Source organism: Aedes aegypti, chromosome 2 (genome assembly GCF_002204515.2).
Source record: "Aedes aegypti strain LVP_AGWG chromosome 2, AaegL5.0 Primary Assembly, whole genome shotgun sequence".
Lineage (NCBI taxonomy): Eukaryota > Metazoa > Arthropoda > Insecta > Diptera > Culicidae > Aedes > Aedes aegypti.
Window position 1 is genome coordinate 335,612,220 of NC_035108.1, and position 24,692 is coordinate 335,636,911.

Consider the following 24,692-nt stretch of genomic DNA (forward strand, 5'->3'; position numbering starts at 1 on the left):
AATCTAGTCTAGTAACCTTTGATAATGGGCATATCGACATACGGAGGAAAATTGGGAACGAAAACCACATCGAGATAGGGAGATATCGAGATAAGGAGGATGTCAAGATATAGAGAGTGAAAATGTATGCAGAATGAAGGGACCGAAACAATCATCGACATAGGGAGAGATATCGAGATTTAGAACATCGAGATGTGGAGAGTCGACTGTAGTACCATTGCCCATCTATTCTCGAAAACTTTTTCAAACAGACTCAAGTCAGAGAAGAAAACAAACTTACTTTATCAATCCTACGTGGTTCGCAGACGAAATTCTACACGTTTCGCTCTAAACCAACTCGATTTTTCACTTTTAGAACGTTTGATTCCGGGATTTACAAAACGGCGTAAGTAAGATTTTCATCTTTCGCGTCCTATCCACTACTTACACCGATCCGTTGTATGGAGAGACGAATGACTCAATCACCAGTAAAAACAAAACACTACTTGAGTTGATTTTACACTGGTACAAAAACGTCGTAAGTAACTGAATGAAACGGCTTATCATTTTGTCATTAATTTTTTTGAGTGAAACGATATAAATTACCTAGTATTTTAACGCCAGTTGATTGCATTTCAAATTCAAGCAATGTACACGGCGAAAAAAATGTTTGAAAGGGGATTTTTCAAAAACAGTTTTAAAAGACAGGTTGTGATTCTTCTTAATTAATTTGCTCAAAACCGTATGAAAGTTACTTACGTCGATTTGAAAAAGTCATCGATTGTTGTCCTACATGCTTAAAAATTCAATGTTGTTTTTCTTTCCTTCGCATGACGCTTTGTAGAACTTCGTACAAAAATCTTTCCATACTCCAAAAAGCTACATTTTAAAAGATCTTCAAAAAGGCAAATTGCAGAATTCTTATACGCATGGTTCCTGATTCCAGACAGTCCATCAGGAATTCCTCAACAATATTTCAAAGAAGTCCAGGAAGGATAGAGTTCAAGGATAATTTTTAAAGAATATACTGATGGACCTTCTTGAGAAATTTGTTTTATTTGTAAATTCATTAGAGAGGTCTTAAATATCCTGTAATTTACCTTTAGAGAAAATATTATTAATCATCTTTCATAGTATCATTGTCCATCTATTGTTCTACCTGCTTCGAAATTTTGCTGTTTCTCCTTCCTTCGCATAACTCGTTGTGGAACTTCAAGCAAAAATCTTTCCATTCTCCAAAAAGCTACAATTTAAAGGATCTAAAAAAAGGTAAAATGTAGAATTCTTATTCTCATGGTTCCTGATTTCTGGAAGTCCTTGAGGAATTCCTCAACAAATTTACAAAGTAATGCCAAAATTGTCTCTAAGAATTGAATTCATTAAAGTCTTACATTACGAATTTTACCACAATATATCTGCGGTGATGTTCCGATGTACCGGCAATATTTTTGCGTCAAATTTTTAATAGGCCCTTCAAAAAAATTTGTTTGAAATTTCGAAAGGTAGGAAAAAATGGGTTCTACATCAATATGTTCACTCTTAGTAAAAATTTCATCCGTTTTAACAACAATCATTTTATATTATAAAGACGAAGAAAAAAGAGGAAACATTTTTTGACAAGGACCACTTAAGTTTTTCTGTGAGGTACATTGTCAACAAGTTTCAGGAATTCTACGGTTCAGTTTTTGAATTTTGTGACAGGAATTTAATGTTTTTTTCCGAATTATTTTTAAGCTGCAATAATTCAAAAATATACTAATAAACTTTTTGTTGTATGTGTTTCTCTAGGAATCTGATATGGAGTTATTCGTAGAGGAATTTATAAAGCAATAACAAATTTTAAAACATTCCTGGAGTAGTTTTTGTATAAAAAAAATGGAGAGCACATAAATTTTTAAATGTTATTTATGGAAGAATCCTGGGATTACCATTCGGAAAAAATAGAGTTATTTTTAGAACCTGGAAGAATACTTGATGGAACTTCTGCAGAAATTTTTTGAGAACTTCAAGAATAAATAGCTAAATCTTAGTGAACCTGATAAAAAAATTCTCCAAAAACTTCTAAAAAAAAATCGTTAGAGCGGAAGAAAAAAAATCTCTGGTTAGTTTTTTGGAAGAATATTAGGATAACAATAATATAATTCTCTAAGAAATCCCTGAACAAACCACTCGGGGAATCTTTGAATATTTTCACAGTGAAGTTTTTGAAAGAACAGTTGAACGTATTCCGCGAGGACCTTAATGGCAATGTTAGAATTCCTTAAACATTCCTTAGTTAAGCATTTTTGAAAAAAAAAAAAAAATAATTATTTTCGAGAGAGTTTTTCAGGAATGCGAGATGTTGCTCCTTGATTCTAGAGAAATCTAAATAATATTTTGTTTTTTCCTATCTTTATTACGGAGATTTTTAGCCCTGGGCTAATTCATCTCGAAACCAACGGCTTTACTTCCCTTTCGAAGGAAGACGTCACTGATTTTTATTTTTTTAGTGACAACAGATCGATCTGCGGAGAACTTTTCTGAGAAATCATAAATAACACTCCCCCAACGGAATTGTTTTAAAATGCTCATGAAATTCTTGTGGAATATTACGAGGAATTCTTACAGTAACACCGGGAAGAATCATTTAGTTTTTTTTTTGCAGGAAGTCTGGATAATTTTTGCTGCGAATTTTTCAAACAAACCTGTAGAGAAACTTTAGGAAGAACCTCAAAATCAAAGTTGGAAAAACTGTTGGCGAACTCTCGGAAGAATTTGTGGAATGAATCTTTCATGCTCTTTAAAACATTTTTGGTGAGACTCCTAGAATTTATTGAACTATTTTTCGGAGAAATCGTCAGTAATTTCTAAAAATACTAAACTTAATCAAAAAAATCTTACCATGGGGCCATCGCCAAAATTGTTCAACGTAATTTATGGACCACGATCTAACGCAAAGCTAAATTGCGATGGGGGCATTGTTCTAGAATGATGATCAATGGATCCCAGTTGAAATTACTATTGATAACTTTGTAAGAAAAATTACTATACTTATTAACCCCTCTGCCGGTAGCTTCATTTTTTACCGCCAAAAAAAAAATTCAAATCGGGATAACTTTTTTTATCGATATTTTTGCACCATTTTTTCACAAGCCCTCAAAAAACTCTTCTAGTTCAAGAATATGTGTTGATATTGATAATTGGTCATCTGGTTCCGGAGATATTTCAAAATTCCTTGGGGGACCGACGCGTAGCCATAAACCCACGTGAATATCTCAGGCTACAGTTTTATTTATCGTATTCGGATATTCACTCCACGCAATCATACATTAATGCGAGTATGTTGTGAAAAAAATGAAGCAATTTTGTGCAGCCGTCTTTAAGTAATGATCATTTATGTTTCTGGTACCACGCTGGACAAATAAAGATCTTGAAAACTCTATAGGACCTCATATCGTAAATTTCAGATTTCTCCAAGAATACTGAACCGATTTGTATGATTTTTTTCAGAGTACAGTGAATCCACAATTAAGAATCACCCACAATGTATTAATCAGCTGCCTTTAAAGGACAAAATAACAGTAAAAAATAGCACAAAACATCACGGAAACATTTTCGCTTATAATTTATTTCGAGTAAAATTGTTTACGTGATATTTTGTGTTGATTTTTGTTGTTATTTTGTCATTTAAAGTCAGCTGATTCATAAATTGTGGACGATTCTTAATTGTGGATCCACTGTAGTTCGTTATTACCTGGCATTGTATGGTACACATAGTAGTTGTAAATGACTCTATGTTGCAAGAAATTACTCAATTTAGGTACATAATATTATACTCTTTGCGACAGATCTTGAAGATTGATGTGTCGCATGATATGGTTTACAAACATTGGATTGATGTCCTTTTTCAGGGTTCCAGCATCGGCTCTGGGTTGTTCCGAAAGTACTTGTGGATGGCTCTATGTTGCATAAAATTATTCAATATGTATTGTGTTAACTTCTGTTATAAAATCTTGAAGATTGATGTGACCAACTGAGGTTCCCAGTATATGTCACGAGACTTTAATGGTGTTGTGGTGTTATGTCGAATTTGTATTGAAATCGGTCAGAAATTATAGAAATTAGAGCCGAAAGATCACGAAAATTTGGTTGTAAAATTAGGTCAGGCACGCAAAGGTTAAAATAGTAGGTATTTTAAGCATCTCCACAAAACGTCAAAATCTACCAGTTTCAGTCAAAAATAACAATTTTTCATAAATCTGGCTGAATCTCCAAACGATTTTGTGGAAAACTGATTTGTTCTACAACAATGCTATCGATAAGAATATTTTTTATGCTAGGGTTGAGCACCATAACGTTTCAAACATTGATTCACTGCGGAACACGTTTAGGGCTCAAGTATTCAAAAAAACACTATTTACTTAATTTAGGGTTGCTGAAACCCCTGTCGTTCTAAAAAATAACATAGCACATCTAGTTTTTTTTAGATATTCGCTGTTGAACATGCAGAATTTAACGATTTCATCCTTCTTGCATGCAAGATTTGTCACACAATTCAAACTTAATGTGTAAAACAATGCTTAAAAGTTAGTTTTTCAAGGTTTAGAAAAGTTTTGAATTTTACCATATAATCAGATCATCAGATTCAGCAACCCCAAATCTACTAAAAACACATAATTTAATCCTTTTTTTTTTGTTACGCTATGTTATGTCTGGAACACCCTAACGTGAATCCATCAGTATGTTATTCGACTCGTCGTCGTCATCCGTATGTGCGATTTTATATGTGGGCTAATAGAAGTATATTGACGACGGACGACGCCACTCTACTGGACCAAACATAAAGAAGTAGATATGTAGGTATGGGATCAGCTGGTTTCTGTTTTCAAAGCCAACTGCGTCTCATATTTGACGCGCTGCTGCTGCTGCTGCTAATGCTTTGTCATATCTACCATGTAATTAATGGTTTCCCGTATCGCCATGGAAACGATACACTTTTTTGTAATGTGGGAATCACTCGATGGGTACCATTTCAAGTATAGGATGATGATAACACTGCGGACCTTGAACCGGTTTGTGATGAGCAAAATTGTTATGTTTCATTGTGTCGTAGTTAGAGCTTAGAACTCGTTGCTCTTCCCAAAATCGAAGGGCACGCCCTCGGTTGACCTCCAAAAAAAAACTAGCACGAGGAATGCTAGGAATGGCAATTTCCAACGGAAATCTCAAATTTACAATTCGCTTCTTGCTGTATTTTTATTCTCAGCTTCCATTTGAGAACGGTCAAACTGTAGAGGTGTTGCTAATTTTAGAACCGAATTGGTTCGGTTTGCAATATATTTCAACAGGTTATTATTTTTGCACTCGTGCCCGTTACCTTGAAGCGAGCGAAACGTGAGAATATTGGTAAACACACGTTATTCGGAATCAACAGAACAGTTAACTAAGCTATATCGATGTAGTTTAAATTGGTTCTTATTACTTATATGATCTTATGTTTTTGAATGTAATTAAATTAAAATACTGTGATAGTTCTTTTGAATATTTGTGCCATATAATTTTGCAAAGTTTGACATTATTGTACAATATAGTTTAGTACTACGTCATCCTACAGACTTGTGATTTATTTTATGTGACGGGGGTTGAGATTTGTATATTTAACTTTAATTGATTCCAAAGCTTGATGAACATCCAGAAATTTTAGACATAATCTGCATAAGTTGATGAATCATTTTGAAGCACATGACGGCTGCATTTAAGCAGTCAAAGATTTTCAAAATTTGCAAAGCCTCAACAGACGTATCAACTGCTATGTATCGGATAGTAGAGCTCATCCGAATCGTCCTGGAGTTTGGATCCTAATAATCTACTGAACCTACACCTATGAAATTCTTGTAATATACTTAAGTTCTATTCCATAGAGCTTCATTATACCACGAAAAGTGTACTTATATAAATTTTGTAAGCCTCAAAATCCAGAATACACTGAAGTTGTGGTCATCGATTTCTATACGATTTGATCTGAAAAAACGTTATTATTTAGTAATTCCAACGTCTTGTCTAGTCAACGTTGTACAATTTTATGAAGGGCCAACTTAATATGCAACTTATAAAACTGAACCGTCAACTCCTCCCTTCTCGGAATTCTAATCAGAACAGTGAACAGAGCCAGCATTAACAACTTCCATATTACTTGTCATGACTCAGTAAACCTTCCGGTGTGGTCCATCGTTGTCTCATTACCACCCGTTTCCAACAGCAATTGCCACCCCCTCCCCCCTCACTCAAACGTAACGTCATTGAATACGAACGTGACTACATTTATGCGCTTAAATAGCCAGTTTCCATTTCCAATGGAACCGTGCTGGTTGCGACATTATTTGCTTTTCATACTCAAAACGAGTACAAGAGTGAGTGAAACTTGCTCTCTTCTCCGTTGCTGGCTGGGGCTGTTTTCCCTTTTCATCACCAACGCCGCCACCCCCTTGGGTTACATGTATGTTGTGCAGATGGGAAGGGTACTGCACTCGGACTGGGCGAAACCGAAAGAGACCCCTTGAACTGTTCTAATAACCTCCCGTGGCGCTTCATCTCTATGTAGCCCTCGATGCTACCGTGTAGTAGCTAGAGGTACCGACCTACCGATGTGCAATGTTGGCGTGTGCATTTCTAGGAGAAATTATGTAGATTGGCCGTAATGACTTTCATCACGAATCGTGTGACGCGTTTCGTCTTTGAGTGACGGCTGGTAGCTGGTTGGGACAGCAAGCAGGCACGCGTGATTCCATCCGCAGTCAGAGTAAAGTCGAAATCGTTACACCGCACAGTTGTTTAACTGTTCTACGAATCGGTCATAAATCATGTTATGCTATGGTTGATGAAAATGCCTTCAGAAATGGCCAAACCATTATTTTTGGACAATCAAGAACACTCTCGAAGTTACTGATATTAATGTATCAATTCTTGCTCGGATTATTTAATTAAAAGAAAAGTAAGTGTTATTAAAAAGATTATATGCGACAAAAATTTACTTTGCAAACATTTCTCTTTATGTGCTAAAACTAAAATAAATTATGGCATATTTTGTTGAAATGGATCATAGTCTTAGTTAAAAACGACATATAAGAATAATAAAAGTCCAATATGGTACGTTTTGTCTCAAATTCTGAACATAACATAGGGGAAGGGGTGGTAAAATGAACACCTTAAGGAAATCATCTTGTTTCTGATAGAAAAACGAGAAATTTGTATAGTTCTACCCCACAACATCAAAAACAAGGATGTTATCTATAGCAGTGACACGAAATCTGACTGAAATAGATGAATTTTCACACATTTTTGTCGCTAGCAAAAAACGATGTAAATGTTCATTTTACCTGCACTATGTGGTAAAATGGACATCATGCAAAAAACGTGGTCAAAATAAATATTTCTGAAAATTTTTATTGCCTTACCGAAAATATATCCATTAATGATTGTAACCCATTCAAAACGAATGCTAAAGGTATCAGATTTGACATCATATCATAACGATATTCACCTCACTGGAAAACCTCACGTCTTCCGAGCTAAAAATTACGTCAGTTCTAATTTTCAAACGTGGTTTTCTAAAATCTCATTTTCCGTTGATATTTTCACTTCAATTGACCTACATACCAACTCGAATACTCTGATTCATGCTATAAATCGTCCGTGCATGATAAAAATTAATCTAAATTTGTTTTTTCTCGATAAAAGGCAAGGTGTTCATTTTACCACCACTTCCCCTATATTTCAAACAGTGGTGATTTCAAAGGTAAAAATTAATATTTTCACATCTATTAAATGTAGAGAACTTGAATCATAGAAGGATCCAATATCGTGTGAAGAAAGTTGAGTGAATTTGTAGAAAAAAACACTTTAAAAGTGGAGTGTTCGGAGTATGAGTAAATTTCGGAATTTGAGACAAAACGATAATACAATTCCTTTCCCAGAGTTTCTTCACTTACTGAAATTGAGCCCTTGACCTTCTGCTTATGAAGCAGAAGCGGTAACCATTAGACCCCAACCCCGCCATCTCAGGAATTTAGAAGTTTGATGTCTTTAACAGTTTTTCCTTAAAAAATCACATCTTTTCAATGCTAAAGAATTTTACTACCCTCTTATGGTGATTTAAAATAAGAATTTACTGAACAATCATAGTTTGTGAATATTCCAAAAACCAGTATGCTGAATTTATTTACATACAGTAAATGGTTTTTCTCAGATGGTTTGGACTTCTAGGCAGATGTAATGATATTTTTTTTTTCATTAATCTCTTTTTCATAAACCTCAAGGTTGCCCCCTCTAAACGTCATTTTTCAACGTTCCCCCTATACAAAAATTTGTTTGTTATATATGGATGTTAGAAACAAACTTTTATGAAGGCGAACTCTGCAAAATTACGATTGGAGGTTGTCCCGTTGAGGTTTATGAAAAAAAGATTTATGAGATTTATAGAAAAAAATGCCAAAATTTCATGGAAGGATCTGCCTATGAATCCAAACTATCTGAGAAAAATCGTTCATTGTATGTTTTCTACGAAAAGCTACCACTTGGCCCCCAGTTTTTTTAGCAACATGAAATTTTGGTACACCCTACTCAACATATTGTCCGAAAAAGTCCCAAAAAGTCATTCAAATGAATTCTTGGAGAGTAACCTGCAAGATTTTTGAAGGAATCCCTGACAAATTTCGGACGAATACATTGAAGAAATTTTATGTTCTCATTTCTGAGGAAGTACAGGAATAATTATTGTAGCAATTTCAGGTGAAAACTACTTTTAAATAATCTATGGGCAATTTGCTTATTAAATTATCCGAAAAATCTTCGGAGGGAACAGCAGAAGTAATTCCTGAATGAAATGCTGGAGAAATCTTTGGCATAAATTCCTGGATAACTCAATGAAGAAATTCTGGGCGAACTTATTGAAAAAATCATGAATGAATTCCTAATACAGTTCAGGGTGTAATCCCTAGAGTAATTCATGAAACAAGTTCTGCGAGAATTCATTGAGGAAATCTTGAAGGAATCCTCACGAAAATTACTAAAAAAAAATTGCTGTACAAGTCGCCGTAGGAATGTCTAGTAATAAATTATAATATAATTTAAAATAATATAATAATATTCGGAAGCCATCTAGAGCGAGAACTAAAAAAACAGTAGGAAAATCTTTGGGAAGCTTTTCGGAATAATTCCTGTGAAAATTATTGGAGATATTACTGGATTGCTGAAACAAATTCTGGGGGAATTAATCAAAGCATTCTATGAGGAATATATGGACAATTTCCTGAGCTAAAAGATTATGACACGCCTTACAAAACTTGGGAACTCCATATAAAAGGCGTCAACATTTCCTGCAGTGAATTTCAAAGAACAGATACGACAAATGAGCGTGATGAAAGAGAAACAGAAAAGGAGAATTTTGCGTGACGTCACTATGCACACTTCTGTAGGGTTTAGCGCAAAAGTCATGCACTCTCTTTCCCTCTTCCATAAACATTGTAAACAGGCCAGTGAAAACACCATACAGAATCCAAACAGTGCAGAGCCCTATTGCTGGAGAACCTTCAGAGGAATTTCTGGAGAAGTGTCATGAAAGTATTCCTGAACTAAACTCTAAAGAATCCCTGAAGCTTTTCTTCGAGGTATGAATGAATAAATTCCTGAAAGAATGGAATAGTTTCGTATGATTTCTTTGTAGCTTCAAGAATATACAGTCGATGATAAAAGTTAGTAATAAAATTATGTTTTCCTATTCAAAATGTCCAAGTTCGGGGCACTGATCTCAATTGGCTCAAATTTAGTATCATTCAGCATCGCATAGTATAGACTGACTGTACATATCAATGGTTACTACTCAGTGATTGATCAAAACAAGAAAGGAATTGCACTTCGATCCAAACGAATAGGGGATGGAATATCCTGCTTATTCTAGAAGTGTGCATTCTAGGAGATCTCATATTATTGATCAAAAACGGTGACAGCCAAGTCCTTACAGTTATTTGGAATGGGGAACAAATGTTAGTGTGTAATGATTGATGCTTCTAGAGACCAAGAATACCTCTGCATCTCCACAATCACCACGGGAAGGATTTTGATTAGTGAGGGACGAAAAAGATCTGGGAGTCACCTTTTGTCGGTGATACAATCTATGCATGAGAAGGTGGTGTCTCTTACAAATCTACACTCTTAAAAATAATGAGTTTTACGTGTGACGAAAACCTTGTAATACTTTATTTTTCGTTGACTCAAACAGAACAATGATTTAATTTTATGTCTCTTTTGATTGATCATAAAATTTAATTGTTCGTAAATCCTATTTACAATAACATTTGAAATAAATTGAGAGAATTTGAATTTATATACCCAAAGCTATAGAAATTCAATACATGATTTAATTTATTGATTTATTTCTCTACTTGATTATAATTCCAACTGACATTTGTTTGTCTCATTGAAAATCTTAAACTAAATGTTACATACAACACAACACAGAATTGACATCAGTACAATAATTTTAAGTGACAAAGCAAGACAATATTATAATCGAATATAAGAATCAATATCAGTTTGTTCTGTTAGCGACCGTGTCTTCAGGTAGTGTTCTCTTTTTTGAATTCCCGACATTCGACTTCTTTCGGCCATCTCGAGGAATATAGCGCATTCATTCGGTGGCAATAGGAAATTTCAACTTTAATTTAGATGAAATTCAGTATCAGGCTTCTATCAATAGCACAGAATTTTTGAGCAACAGCCGAAACGAACAACGTCCACGATTATCAACACGCACACACACAATTTTATGGATATTCAGGTGTAAATTTACATGATCATTGATTCCGATGACAGCGCCATGTAAACAATAAATTCTGTTTCTAACGTGGTCGATGCAAGTCGTAGCGAGTTTTTTTTCCTCTAAAAATGCTATGAAAAATCAAACACAATATGTGAGTTATCGTGAATTTGGCAGTTATGTAATCCGCTACGTAAAAGTAAAAGTCGCAAGAAGTACACTGCTTTGGGTCTTTATTCGGACGACAATTTATTTTGAAAGTGCGTGATATTTAACAACTGGAGGATTCGAAGTACGCTTGCAATCAAAGTATGATGGCGGAAGTGAAAGTAAAAATTGGACTCGGAAAAAATGCGACATTTTTTTTAATGTATCTTTTGTATCGCGTGGGTAAAAATTAATGAAATTTTGAGTAAAACTAGTTCAGAGTGTTATGTTTATGTGTGCAAAATTTTATCCCGATCTGTCAAGTAGTTTTCAAGATGCATTCGAGACTGCACAAACCATTCAAAGTTTATATGGGAATTACTATGGGAAAAGCAAACAATTCATTCAATCGGTCATAGTGTTTGCCCATGTGCTGTTGGGGATTAGAACTACGTTGATTCTGTGAGATACAATAATCAGCTACAACTTTGCCGAAGACAGTTTTGAAATCGGACGCCTCAGTAATTAGTTATTGATTTTAATCCAGTCACAAATTCTTCAGCAGTGCTCATTTACTTCTGAATAGACAACATTCCTGCACCTGGCGCGAAAGATAGCACGCACAAATCATGGCTACTATGTTTTACTGCATATATCCAGCAATGCCTGCAGAACAGTCCAATAATTATAGCCAAAGTTTTACAACTCATTCAAAAATCAAAAACTAATTATTGGGGCGTCCGATTAAAAAACGGTCTTCGGCAAAGTTGTAGCTGATTATTGTATCTCGCAGTATCAACGTTCAAATCCCCAAGAGCACATGGACAAACACTATGATCGATTGTATGAATTGCTTGCTTTTCCCATAGTAATTCCCATATAATCTTAAAATGGCTTATGCAGTCTCAGTTTTCATCCGAATGAGCTTAAATTTTGAGAGGACACTCAGAATTTGATCTAGAATCGAATGAGCGGTGTGGAGCAAAAACGATTTTTTGAACCACTCTAATGTTCATACTACATGAATCTCAAGTTACATTCCCCAAAGCTATTGTGTAAGTCCGCATAAAATCCGGAAACACTGAGAGGGAGCTAAAAGAGCTAGACGTTTTTATACAGAAAATCGACCAACTATATAAGAAAAACTGTTCCAATTACGTGTTTGGCATCATAGGGCGCTGTAGTCGATAAAATTTCATTATTGAAATTCATCTTTTGGTTAAAATATAAAAAAAAGTTATACAGCGGGGTCTCGCTTGTTGTGGGTCCGCTACATGGAATGGTTCGATGGGTGGATGTTCGCTGGTTGGAAAAAAAAATCCGTCTAAAAAGCACTCGAATGTCAAGAAAAGATGTCAAACTGACTTTGACGTCTGAGTACCGTCGCATAGTGGTTATCACGCCCAATGGTATCGGTGCCCTAGTGTAGATGTAGTTGTGAACCTTAGAGGGAAACAATATGCACTCTGTCTCGAAAAACACTCAGAATCCGGGTGTAAATTTTTCAAATTGGGTAATATTTCCATATGCATTTTGATAAGTCTGGAAAGCGTGTGCAAGTTTCTTTGAGGAAAACAGAAACAAACTGTGTATGACGAGCGTATGCTAGTCTACGTGTGTTCAAATGTCACTAAGCTCTATCGAAGATAGAACAAACGTGTATGTATGTTTGCGTTTCGTGACGATTTGCGCTCCAGATGCGTTAGTGTGGAGCATTTTAACCAACTGTCAGTCGTTCCAACTAACGGGTCGGATTCGCTAGATGGAAGGCAGTCGTGTTCCAACCAGCGAATCCCCGCTGTACCAAAATAAACTGAAATTCGGTTTTCCCCAGGAGTGCAACAGGCAACTCCACATAAGTGTTATTTTTGAAAAATGCACCGGTTTCGTTTAAATTTTGTGAGTCGAATCATTATTGAAAATATTAGACTCGTATTTTTATTTTGGCATAAAGATGTCCTTGCTTCGGGTTAGATGATCCAGAAACTGTTTTTAGCTTGTTCTACCCAGGAGACAAACCGAATTAAACTATACTAGATATAATTTTTTTGACTTCTGAACGAAACTACTTCTGGTTGATTGTAGTCTCTTTTCTATTGATAGGAGAACTCTAAGTCTAAGTAACTAAAGAAAGAGTTTCGCACATTCTTTCGTCAAAAATGTAGTTGGACCAGTTTTTTTTTATCTATCCAAATATTGGATAGATTTTCTCCATAAGAATTTCAAGCTTGTTTAACACTCGTTATTTTTAGCTATAATCTTTATTGATTCATTCTTCTTCTCAATCTGATCATTCAATGGCTGAAGTTAAATGAAATATGATTAAGAACTTATTCCAAGTTTTGATATTCATGAACAGCTTATGACAACATGCAATTAACAAGATATACTATGATATCAAAATTTGACAATTTTTTCACATTAAAAAAAAACAATTATTGAAAACTAGTGGAATAACGAATGAATGTCAAATAGGAATGTCATAACTAACTCGGCATTTGAAAATGTGATGTGTTGAAAACTGGTCTGTCACCTGTTTATCGTCTCCGCAATTTACTCGGTTCGGCTGGTGAAACCGGTGGAACGGCTAGTGTAATTTGTAAAAAAAAATGTCTACAGCGGAAATGAAACTGTTTATTATGTACGCGTGGGAAAGTTCAAACATAAGGTGAAGATGTTTCGAGGCCGGATCTCAAATTTTCGGGAGCACAGGTCTGGATAGCCGGACAGCAGATCAGGCTGAGGGCTCGATCGAATGGTCACTCGCTGGTTGTGACCAATCGATCAGGTTTTCAACTTAAACCGCTGTCTAGTTCTTCAGTTTTTTTATTTAAATATAAGCTATTTATAAACCTTGTTTTGGAATCAAAATGCTTATTGCAATTCCATTGCTTATTACTTTACTTTTAATTTACGATATGGACAACATAACAGCCTTCTTTTTCTAACCCTAGAAACAGCACTGTTTTTGGTGCTGAAAAGTAAAACTTTTCAGTACTGTTTGGGGAATCGTCAACTAAATATCTGAGTGGTGGTTGAAACCATTCATTGAATAGCTCTACATGACTGAGTTACATTTTTTTCACATCTGTTGAACGATTCGAATCCGTCTCATGTGAGCGATTCTGATTCGGAATCGGATCATTGTTGACGACGTGGTAGAGTAAAGTTCACTCTCAACATGTCCGGAGCTTCATCTGATGGTTCATGTAGACAATTTAGCACATTAAATGGTAAATGCACCATTTGTTGGAAACTTGCATGCGGCATCCTGTCCATCTTAGTCTGTCCTCGAATATGGATCAGTTTGGATGGCAGCGTGAAAATTTGTGACAGTCATGTAGTATGTATGATCACTGCTTACCTGATTAAAAAATACATTGTCTTTACGACGCACGGATGTCCACGTGGGTTTTCTATGTGATCCTGATACAATCCGATTGATTGGTGATCGTAAATACAATCCGATTGAAACGGCAATTTTTACGTAATTGCAAAAAGTTTTGTATGCAACTCGTTGCAAAACTCGAACTAAATAACTATATTATAAGTATACAACAACAATTACCAAATGTTAAAATCATAATGCACGTAAAAAATATAATATTTGTTTCTTGTCAGTCAAAACAGACAAATTCCTTAGAGTGTTTATACTGCCCTGTGTCCCCTTAGGCGCTGTAGTCGATTTGCTATTCGTACTGTATAAAATCATCATTCATCAACTTGTTGCGTAAACTACTTTTTCAACTTTTAACAAGAGACTTAAAATAGGCATCTTATTTTTCGATTGTTGACCCTTATGCTGAGCGGTACCACTGTGCGACCGTTACCATCCGAGACACGAGCCCGTAACCGTCGATTGTGCGGTCATTATACCCGTCCAAATTGGCAGGTTGCGGCAGCCTTCTATATGCCTCCTAGCCGCGATTACCCGATATTCAAATGAAATCTAGCGTTTTGCCGAGTTTTATCACCCGGTGGTGATCACACCTTACAGTAGTGTGTAGTCACTCAGCTGATTCTTAAAAAGCCAACCTATTGTGCTCTGTGGGTGATAATTGTAGCTGGTTAGACGTTATGTAAATGTGAAACTGTAAATAATTGAAGCAAGACGAGTCAAGGTCTCCTCCAGTTCGGAATGCACAAGTGCATCGTTGCCTACGCCGAGGAGTATGAGTTGATTTTGAAAGGAATTCTTCACAGTTAGATGATCGTAAACGTCCGCTAACCTAGCGTAGCTTAGCTATAACATAGGCGAACAGATGCAATACTTAGAACATATTTCTCTAAAAACCATCACTCAGAAACTGTAAGCATGGAAAAATGATGCGCGCGCCTCTAGAAAATAATCGTTAAATGGGTGATCGATGTTAATTTTGTCAGTGTTCCGTCTGTTTATCTGTGGCTATAAGCAAGATTCTACTACAATTGCTCACATCTGTTGGCAGTCATTAAAGCATTTTAACTGGCCTAGAGGCAGAGGCAGCAAGCAGCTGATTGAGTTCAAGTGTTTGCAACTTTGTCATATCTGTCGAGGAAACTGTTCACGGAGATCGCAGCCTCCAAGACCTGACTTGGTCAGAGGTGTCTTGAGTCCGTGCGCGATTTTATTGCAGCGTTCCAATGACGAAACTTCGCCAGCTAGTTGCAAGGCGACAGTTGTTCTAGCACATCGCTATGATCATCGTCAGTCTGCTTGATGTGACGATCAGCCAGCTGCACGCGAATTGTAAAACTGCCATGAAGCAATCTAAAACCTCAAAGCTGATGTCATATTGTCGTTCTTTTTCGATACTGTGAGAATGACATTTGATGGTCCGCTTTTTCGCGCTCTTGACACGATCCGGACGCTTAATTTTCGTACCTAATGGGTGGTGGTGGCATGGCATGTGGCCAAAATCGTTGAGATGCCATACGTTTGACAGGGTGATGGTTGGAGATGGTTAGATTGCAGACAAGCGGACGTCACACTTAGAACGATTTTTCTTTAAAACCAATCGCCCATTTCACCATTGTTAGTCTGTGGTTAGATACTGTTAAATTCACAGCTAGTTGTGTTCGTTCACGATCGTTACAAAAGTTGAAGTGGTTGCTGAGGTAATATTCTGGAACAACCATCAAGATCGGTTCACGGGCACACAGATTTACCATAGACAAACAGACGTAACTCTTAGAACAATTTACTTCAGAGCTAAAACAAATTTCACCAGGATTCATTGCATGGAGAAAAGGGAAAACGCTCAGAGACCTTAGTAATTAAAAACAAAATTAAAGGCCTTCAATTGTAATATAGACTAAAAAGAGACAATCCACCAGCCATGAATTTGCAATTTCACGATGCCTACTAATAACAGAAGATTCATGCGAGATTATTATTACTTCGACGTCGTTCTTAATATTATCACACAACTTGCGTCATCGTAGTAGATGTCCACACGTGTGTGTCACTCCTAGAGTCGATCATGACGTGACGCAGCATTAATGAGTTCGCTCTTTGTACTTTGTTCATCTCCCACAGTTAGGCAAGGCTCGCAGGCGTTGTAATGCTTTGTCCATGAACCAACAATAAGTCACCCACCGGATTCGTTGGAATCGTTTTTGCGTCGAAAAAAATATCATCTTTTCAAACGATAACAACTTACTTTTACCGAGTGGTTTGAATTTTCGTTAGGAAGCTCACTACCGCGCCTCGACCACCATAGAAACGACAACCTCGCACACGCCGCGCTATCACAGCGAGCATTCATCCGTGGCAGTGAGTGAGAATTCCGAACAATCTGTATGTGATGTGATATACATATATAGGAACATATCTACAACGTTTATAGAATAGAAGTCGGTACACGTGCGGCCGCGGCGGGGCGATCGCTAGGGAATCATCGAACAACCAGTTCAACCATGTAACTGACCTTTCGAGCATCGCTGAATCCACCACACCGTTTTCGCGAACGTAACCCGAGCAGAAAATGAATAGCGATAGAATATCAGATCGTTTCGAACATCAATTGAATATCATCGTTTTCTTCAACGAAATTCGGCTACCTACTCTCTATCATTCAGTATTACAAATCAAATCGAATAAAATTCAACTTTTGCGCGTAAAATTTCCCGCATCCAAAGATAGTTTTGAACATTGCATCCATCATTTGTTTTAATTGTTCAGTTAAAAAAAAAAAAAACAAAATCAAAGGACCAAAAAGTTTCCAGAAGTAGATACATTATCTGTTGGAGTTTTCCTTTGATGAAGAGACGTAATAGAAGTTTGTTGCGGCGGCATAAGCATGGGTATTTCCATTTGTTTTGAAACAATTAGAACGGTCACTCGTATGAAGAAAATTTGAAGGGGGGGAACTGAAATTATCTGCGACAACATTGGCATAGAAATTTCCCTGGGTATTTCCATTCGAATTCAAAAGATTCGAACGGTTATCCGACGGTAGAAAATTAGCTTGTGAATGAGCATGATTATAATTTACCTGATGGGTATGATTATTAAGCGAGCGATCGTAAAATGAAAAAGGAGAATTGTTGGAGACTCTGCCTGGGCAATTCCACCAACGAAAAAACATTGCCGTTCATCTGCCTGGTACGAGCCTCAACGATTTGTTTGAATGAAGGACAGTCCCAAAAGTTGAAGTTACGGTTGCCTCTGCGATTTGTACATACATTTTTTTAGTATCTTCCTTCACATGACATACGTCCTTAACATCGAACATGAGTTTTGCTTTTTCTAAAGCTTCAATATTATTTAGATCACTTTTGTTAAAGTGACTTAAATAATATTCTTTCCAACGAATGCCAGATTAGGTTCTCTTTTTCATAATCCAAGTAAATCATTTATTCCATTTTTCGTTTTCTTTAGTTGACTTGCCTCCTTTCTTTGCAATTTGGGAAGAAACCTTGATTCCACTAGTGGAGTTCAAGATCTTCTACATAAATCCTCCAAATTCGGAACAATTGATCACGATTGGCGGCACTCTTTGCTTCCTCACTTGAATCAAAGAGCCTGGGCTAGAGGTCGCTTCAATTTGATGTTCGGAAAATTTGTCTAAGGCATCGAACTGATTGCTCATTTCGAAGCAATTATCAACATTAACCGATTAACCCTTGGAATAAAGGGCGCTTTCCGGAGAAACGTCCTTACGTCCATTTTTGCCATAAACGATTTTGCTCGGGAAGCCAGCAACTCAGCAGTTCAAACAATTATCTCTCTTTCCCGCTGCTTGCCAGTCATGTTCAGTTGGTTCGTAAAGTCAGAGGACGCACCTCAACTCTACTACTACGGTGGTTCCATTTGATTGCGTTGCAAAACTTGAAAACACCGTTCTCCCTCCCCCAACGAATACTACTCAATTCACAAGTTCACAGTCGTTCTGTGTGTCCGTGGATTTTTCAATTTTCTTGCATATATGCGAGGGGGTCGTGAAATTATCAGTGCCAATCGCACCGCTGCGCCCCGCGCTTGCCTACTTGCCTTCGGCGAATCAAACGGCGTTGACGACGCCTGCTGCCACTGCTGACCGACTTTGGAATAAACATTTAAATAAGACGCATAAAGCCCGAACGCAAATCTATGCGTTTCATTAACGGAGCGAGCGTGGAGTTTACTTTTTTGGAAGATCATCAAATTGCTTTGACTCTTCTTGACCAGGGCGTATGGAGTCCATGGGCGTAGCCAATGGGGGACAGTGATTGCGTCATTATTAATTTCTTAAAGTTCAAATAGAATCAGGCTTCTGTCAAAAAATATTCAAAGATATCGACATGAAGCCACATCAAGCCTTCCCAAGAATTAACCAGAAAAAAAGTATTATGCACCTGTCATTAAAAGTCCTAGTGTTTTATATTGTTTTTTCAACAATTTCAATTATTCAGTTTCTAGAATTCTGTCATCAGAAGATTTAACAAGCATTCCTGATAGACTGTTTTCCATAAGTCTAGGGCAAAAAACATATCAGGACCACATCCATATAATGAAGCAAAACTTATCTTACAGCAGTTTATCTTAGGACAACTATTGCATTTGTCAAAGTAAGAATTTTTAACTCTTGAAATTATTACAGACGATTTATTTCTCCATGAAACGATCCATTGATTTATTCGGAAGTTCTTTTTGCAGGTGTTTCTCCAAGTATCTTGTCTTTATTTCTTCCAGGATATATGTTCACATTCTTCCAAATCTTAATGCTAATATTTCTTCAAGAATTAAGGTGCTAATAACATTTGTATGTATAGGTGAAATCAAATTTGGAATATTCTCATAATGTATAGGAGTATTGTAATCGCCTCTATATATTATTTGAGAGCCATAAAATATATTGAAGTGCAGATTTTTCTTTAATGCACGGTAAATGGTAGATTGACGGTAAATCGAAAACAACGTCGTTTACCTTGCAATTCTTTTCCCTCTCAAAAAAGACGAAATATTGATCCTGTACCGAAGTGGATTATCATACATTGAAAAACATGAGAGTAGTTGTGAGCTATCGGGTGCAAAGGGATCGACGTTGACGAATTCCAACTTTCAATTTCGATGCAGTTTTCGCGATTTTAAAGTTCTGTGCATTGTGGAGACTTTTAAATGCAACAGAATGTTATGAAGTAGACACGCTGAAAATTGTGTATTGAGGCCGAAGAACGTGTTCGTGTTTGTTTGAGAAATTGAAGAAAAAGTGCAGTGCGATAAAAACTTGTCATGTAATCAGAAATTGGAGATCAATGCCTTTGAGTTAGGTTTGCTAGATGTTATTGGTCATTTGGGAGGAAATGTCCTCCTTTTTGATCGTATGATCAAAATTGAATGATATTACCCCGGTTTGGGATTTTTGGTAGAATCATCCTTAAATATATTGCTAAAGACAAAAGTACATAATTCAAACACAAAATTAATTTCCGTTTCGATTTTTTTTTTCATCAGCCAGGGAGGGGCGAGACAACGCAAAATTGTCTGGAACGATTTTGGACAGAAGACTCTTAAAACGGAGCTCCAAGAATTATATATAATAAGTTTATCATGACGTTATTTTATATAAATATAATTACTAGAAACAATCTTTGAAAAATTCGAACCAAACTGATTAATTTTGATTTTATTTTGTTGACCAGGGGTCTACCGCCCGTGTACCCCGGTGTGATACTGCATAGTGATGAATTTCGGAGCAGCAGCGTTCAGTTCCATACAATACGGGTTGCTAAAATTAGTGTGTTCGAGAAGAATCGATCAATCAATCCGCGTAAGCAGAGAGTCCAATACCTACATAGGTGACTACTTAAAAAGCTTAAACTTTGATCAATTCTATTCTACATAAAGCTGTTGAAATGAGGTGGCCGCTGGTCATATTAGTTCCTTTTTCAAATCCAGTCAAAATGTAGGGGAATTAAGAGACTGATGGACACATTAAGATCATAAAATGGCAATACTTTTCAGTTATCCTAGGGCCTAGGCTTCAAGCGACGAGCTGCAGTCAATCATGGTGATAAAAATCATATCGAATGTCAGGAATACGGGACAGAAAATCGGATCGAATACGAGGCTGGTAAAAGGGTATCAAGGCAAAATGAACTTTAACGAACACAATATTATTATTAATTGCGAATTGTTCTGAAACATAAGAAGTTCTGAGTCTACCTTAATAACACTCGCAAGAAAAAAAAATCTCTCATTTTTTTTTTTACTTTGCTCAAAAATAAGATTCTCCTACTTAAGTTTTTTTTAATTTGGAAAACGAAGTTTTGGTACAAAACAAAAGCTTTAACATTTCCTGATATCATCAAAAACTCCACAAAAATTGATTTCGGCTTGTTTATGCTACGAATATTCTATCGAAACAACGAATTCTCTAAATTTTATGGGCCCTAATATCCAAGGAGGCATGATAGTCTTGTATGGGATTCCGGATATTTCAGAAATTTAAGAATGCGTATTTTTTTTAGTTTTGCTTTTGTAGATAATATTGAAAAATTTTAAGAAGTTTGAGATAATTAAAGTTTGAAACGCAGATGTTTTTTCACTTCGATGTATACTCCTGAAAAGAATCCTGAAAATCTCAATGATAAAGTATCGATTCCCCAGAAATATAAAAAGAAAATGTACAATTCTATATTAAAGTGAAACATCTCGGAATTCAAAGATGGCCGACTTGTGCACCTACTCACGTTTTGAAAAGCACTAAACTTTAAAAATAGTAGGCAAACATTCCTGATCTTCTTATTTTAAGCTTTCTGCTAGTGCAATCTTGGAAGTTTCATACTGTTTCACCTCAAGTCCTCAAAATAAATCCATTCACATCTTGCGGCCCGCACCATATTTTGAGAGCATTGAGGTGGTCCGCATAATCTACTAGGGTGAGGACCACTGCCGTATCGAAAAAGTAGTTCGAAATGCAACAAAAAAATCAACTTAACCCTCTAATACCCAACCCCGCCTTTAGACTGGGTACACTTTAGAATTTTGTGTTTTTTTCGTAGCTTGGAAATTGAAATGATTTTATTTTTGGCTTAAACCTTGACTCATAACACGCATATGAGAAAAGTTTTTTATGACTTTTAAAACTTTTTTGTATGTTTGAAAATTGTTTGAAAAATTGTATTTTTATATAACCTACAAATGCCTGGGGTTCATTTAACGTGTAATATAAAAAATCGTACCTTTTATATTTTTCTACTATGAACCTATAACAGAAGAAGGGCTTGGTGGTATTAAAACAATTCCAAACCTGTGTTTCCGTTAATTACACGGAAAATAAAAATATTTTCAGAAAAATATTTGAAATTTATTATTTTTAAAAGTACCGTGAAAACTTGAATTTTTATTGTTGTCAAAAATCAGTAACTAGAAGAGGCTTCAAGAAAAATGAAAAAGGATAGGAATGTTCAAAAATAAAAATTATAAAAATCAAAAACCAAAATTCAAAGATTTGTGAATAAAAATAAATCATTGCCCAAAACGTGTTTAGAACGATTTTAGATAACTAAAAATGATGTTTAGATCGAAAATAAAAATTTGGGTATTAGAGGGTTAAGTATGGTAATCAAATTAAAGACTGTGACAAACTTAATTTATAAATTTCAAACAATTAGGGGAAGGGGTGGTAAAATGAACACCTTAAGGATATCATCTTGTCTCTGATAGAAGAACGAGGAATTTGTATGGTTCTATCGCACAACATCAAAGATAGGGATGTTATCTATAGGAGCAATACGGATTTAGACTGAAATAGCTAAATTTTCACATATTTTTATCGCTAGCAAAAAACGATGCAAATGTTCATTTTACCTGCACTATGTGGGTAAAATGAACAGCTGTTGGTGGTAAAATGAACATAATTTAAAAAACGTGAGCAAACCAAATAATTTTGAAAATGTTCATTGCATTCCCGAAAATACATTCGATAATGATTGTAACCCATTCAAAAAGAAATCTTAAAGTATCAGATTTGACAACATATCATAACGATATTTACCTCACTGAACAACTTCAAGACTCCCGAACTAGAAGTTACGTCAGTTCTAATTTTCAAACGTGGTTTTCTAAAATCTTAGTTTTCGTTGATATTTTCACTTCAATTGCCCTCCATACCAATCCGAACACTCCGATTTATGCTCTAAATCATCCGTGCGTGATAGAAATTTAATCAAATTTGTTTTTTCTCGCGTAAAAGGCACGGTGTTCATTTTACCACCCCTGTTCATTTTGCCACCACTTCCCCTATAACTTTGAAACCAATACATCCATACAATTCAGGTTTGTTCCACTTAACAAGTTATAGTCTCTAAATCTGGTACAATAGATAAAAAAGAGCGTTAAAATATTTCGCCAAATTGACAAAAAAAAAATGCAAGCACCATCATGGTTTTAAAGAATAATAATTGTTAAATATTGTTGTTTATTTTCATTTAAATCGATAATTTGAAATGATTTTAACTAACAGGAAGCATTACAGATTTAATCGTTTTACATTTTGGAGTCCTAGCAGGTGTGGAGAAGAAATTTCCTTTGGCAAATGTTAAGCTTTTAGCGTTATCTATGAAATATGTGGAAAAAGACATACAGAACCGCAAGAACGGTAATTCCAAAACCCGAAACATGCAAAAAGAAGAAAGATTTAAAGTAACGGCAACCATAATCTATTGATAAGTACACCGAAAGTGTGTAAATTATGGACAGATATCAGGACTTCATTTTTGTTGAAAGAACTGTTTCTTTTATGTTAATAAATACAGTTCGTGCTCATAACATAACATTGCCATGCATTATAGAAAGGGAAATCATCGCAAAGCTGGTAAAAGTTTTGGAAATTTTCTTTTGTTGTGGTTGCAAATTGAATTTTACCAGTCTCAAAATCATTCTCAACATGGTAGAGGTTTTTACGATGTGTATTCAAAATTGAATAGTAAGTGAAAATAACTTTCACTCATGGTAAAATAATTCGAAGGGTGGAACCAAACTCAATAAAAAAGATAGGGAGATGTACCAATAGTGGAGGTACTGAGCACGATTGAACTTCATTTAAACGCCCAAATTGAAGATGCGCAATTAATGTATTGCTGTTTGCATTTGAGGTGCAACTGAATGAGCTCCAAATGCGGTAAGACAAAACAATCAAAGGACACATAGTAACGATTACTCATATCAGCGCCAATCTAGCAAAGAAATGCTCTCTTTGGCATCGGGTTACTTGTGGAAAATCTTACCGCGTTTGGTGTTCCCGCATTTGATATTTGCATTTCAAACGCACACAGCAATACATTTTAATGTTGTAACGACCTGGGAGGGAGGCACCGATACTACACACGAAATATAGAACAACGTTTGTTTGAACTGCAAGATAACTCCAGCTTGCCAACAAAAATCAAGGCAGGCTTGGAGAAAAATGCTAGTTTTCTTTTGTTGTGTACTTTCGATCTTTCCTGACAAACATGGAAAAAGGGCCACAGTTTTCTATGAACTAAATATTAATTTTCATTGGAAAAAGTAAAACGATGCGTTTTTCAATGCTTCATATTCAATCAGTTGAAAGGTGCTCACGTGACATTACTTGCAATATGTGCATGAATTGATTTTCATTCAATTTTTGTCACTTTTGATGAAATGCGAAATTGTGTTTCAATCAGTTACGCACTTTTTCCATGTTAGTCCAATGTTTGAGATCTGGGCTCACAGTGACAGTTCGTGACAGCGGAATCCCGGCTCACTATGACGTACAGAAATTTTGTATTGGTTTCTCCCTCCCAGGTAACGACCATTGACTTAATGAGAAAAATGATTTCATCGCAGTAATCCAAGGCATGTCAGTGAAAAATAATACCTCCACTATTGGTACACTGTTCCTTCAGTTGCGGTATATTTTTATTTGTGTTCCTATAGTTACGGTATCCGTTGTTTTCTTATGGGATCCTCCACTATAGGAACACTTTACCGCAACTATTGGTACAAGCAAGTAAAGTTTTAGCAATTTTAGTGAAATTCATCAAATTTAAAGCAATTTGAAAGCTCTTTTAAACTATTCCGTTTATCAACAAGCTAATACGTCGATTTGCAGTGTCAGTTCTGTGATTAATGTAATAAAATCAGTGGAAACGGCACTACCGCTACTATAAGAACACCCACAACTAAGGGAACACTTGCCCTACAGAATTTTGAATCTCCAAGTTTAGTTTATCAAGTCCTTAGTGAACAATACAAATCTAATACAGTATAACATTTTGATGAAATTTACATATTCTTAAGCGGGCGTCCATTTTTCCCCAAATAATTATGCTAATAATCCAAGTC

At 35.9% G+C, this 24,692-nt stretch overlaps 1 protein-coding gene across 3 annotated transcripts in view; it reads right to left on the reverse strand.

The window, feature by feature from the left end:
• LOC5577184 (WD repeat domain phosphoinositide-interacting protein 2) overlaps window positions 1-24,692 on the reverse strand; it is a 94,902-nt gene that overhangs the window by 59,664 nt on the left and 10,546 nt on the right. The window lies entirely within an intron of this gene.